The following is a 2,141-nucleotide window of genomic DNA, read 5'->3' on the forward strand; positions in this document are numbered from 1 at the left end:
GGAGAGATGGCTCAGCGGTTAAGAGCACTGACTGTTCTTCCAGAGGTCCTGAGTTCAATTCCCAGCAACCACATACATGGTGGCTCACAACTATTTCTAATGAGATCTGATGCCCTCTTCTGGTGTGTATGTGTCTGAAGACATCTACTGTGTACTCATATACACTAAATAAGTAATTTTTTCTTTTTTTAAAAAAGATAGACTGCCCAGGTATTTATTTATTTTTGGTCTCTCTGTGTCATTATTGGAAACTAGTTAGCTAGGAAAAAGAAATACAGCTGCCATATTACATTACTACATACATCAATACTAAAAATAAATTTTACAGTTGGGAGCCTAGCCTTTAATGGCTAAGCCATCTCTCCAACCCTGTCTCAAACTTTAAAAATTGAAGTATAATAATAATAATAATAATAATAATAATAATAAAACTCAATACTGCAGTCACAAAGCCTAAGCCACCTTGTCAGTTAATAATTAAGGACTTTAAAAAAAAGAATAATTTATTTTATGCATGAGTACACTGTAGCTGTTCTGACACACCAGAAGATGGCATCAGATCCCATTACAGATGGTTGTGAGCCACCATGTGGTTGCTAGGAATTGAACTCAGGACCTCTGGAAGAGCAGTCAGTCTTGTTAACTGCTGAGCCACCTCTCTAGCCCCTAATTAAGGAGTCCTTCCTTCCTTCCTTCCTTCCTTCCTTCCTTCCTTCCTTCCTTCCTTCCTTCCTTTCTTCCTCCCTCCCTCCCTCCCTCCCTTTCTTTCTTTTTATGCAGTTTATTTTTATTTTATGTATAGGAGTGTTTTACCTGCATATATGTGTATGTACCATGTGTGTAACCTCGGAAGGCAGAATTGGGCATTGGATCTCCCAGAACTGGAGTTAACAGGTTGTCATGAGTCTGTGGACATTAGGAATGGAACCCAGGTCCTCTGCAAGGGCAGTTGAGTGTTCTTAACTTCTGAGTAATCTCTCCAGCAACTTATTTTTTTAAATTTCTTTCTCTTTCTCTTTCTCTTCCTTCCTTCTTCCTTCCTTCCTTCCTTCCTTCCTCCCTCCCTCCCTTCCTTCCTTTCCTTCTTTCTTTATTTTTATGTGTGTGCACATGTGTTAATGTGTGCACCATGGCATGCATGTAGAGATCAGAAGACAACTTAGATGAATACGTTCTCTCCATCCTCCCTGTGGGTCCTAGGGAGTAAACTCGGATCATTGGGTTTATCTGCACAAATGCTTTACCCTCTTAGCCAGTTATATGCCTTATATCAGTTAGACATTGAAACATGTTTTAAAAAGTGCCACATACACCCTTAGTCTGAAAGACTATATAAGGAATGACCATTTCCATAACATCCTGGAGAAGGTGGAACTACAGGGGCTGTAGAGTTGGTGGTTGTAGGGTATTTATAAAAGATTGGTGACTGTAATGCAAGGCAATTTGTTTTAGTGTTATGAAAGTTCCATTGTAATCTAGAATCAAATTATCAATTAACTATTAAAAGGCAGTGTTCCTTTGTAGCCAGGTAAGCTAATCAGGTTGTTTTTCTCAGGGGACCTGGTGTGCAATGGATGCAGGCAGCAGACCGCTTGGGAATGCACGCAGCCAGTTACTTGTATGGGTTCCCCTAAATCACCCAGAAGAACATTTCAGGTGGATGCTCATGCCTCTGATCTCACACTTTCCCCATTCTAGGGTCCAGACAGGTAGGTGGGGTGCCTTTGGAAGACACAGTGGCCAGGGTTTATACTGGCCAGGTCATCAGGGCCAGTCACAACAAAGAGTGCATGATAAGGGCTTTGCACTGGCTCAGTTTTAAATCCCCCAGTTGACTGAATCCCATTGCAAAGGGATAGGCTTCACCTAGTATAATGCTCATAACTTTGAAGATGTGGTAGCCAAGTGTGGTGGTTTAATAAGAATGGCCGCAATAGGCTCGTTTATTCAAATGTTTAGTCTCTAGGGATAAGAATTCTTTCATAGCATTAGAAGAGTTAGGATGTGTGGTGGAAATCTGTCACTGGGAGTGGGCTTTGGGGTTCTCAAGAGCCCACACCTGGCCCAGTGTTTTTGTGTGCTTATTTGTTTTTTTCCTTCCGGGTGAAGCTCTCAGCTCCTTCTCCAGTAGCATGCCTGCC

The 2,141-nt window shown here is 41.6% G+C and overlaps 1 non-coding gene across 1 annotated transcript; it reads left to right on the plus strand.

Annotated features, from left to right (window-relative positions):
• The first annotated feature begins 1,518 nt into the window (after positions 1 to 1,518).
• On the plus strand, positions 1,519 to 1,653 carry LOC115065239. The gene has a single exon (XR_003845036.1). It is a non-coding gene; the product is annotated as a small nucleolar RNA SNORA70 (small nucleolar RNA).
• The last annotated feature ends 488 nt before the right edge of the window (positions 1,654 to 2,141 follow it).

The sequence above is a fragment of the Mus pahari genome, chromosome 13, assembly GCF_900095145.1.
Source record: "Mus pahari chromosome 13, PAHARI_EIJ_v1.1, whole genome shotgun sequence".
Taxonomy (NCBI): Eukaryota; Metazoa; Chordata; class Mammalia; order Rodentia; family Muridae; genus Mus; species Mus pahari.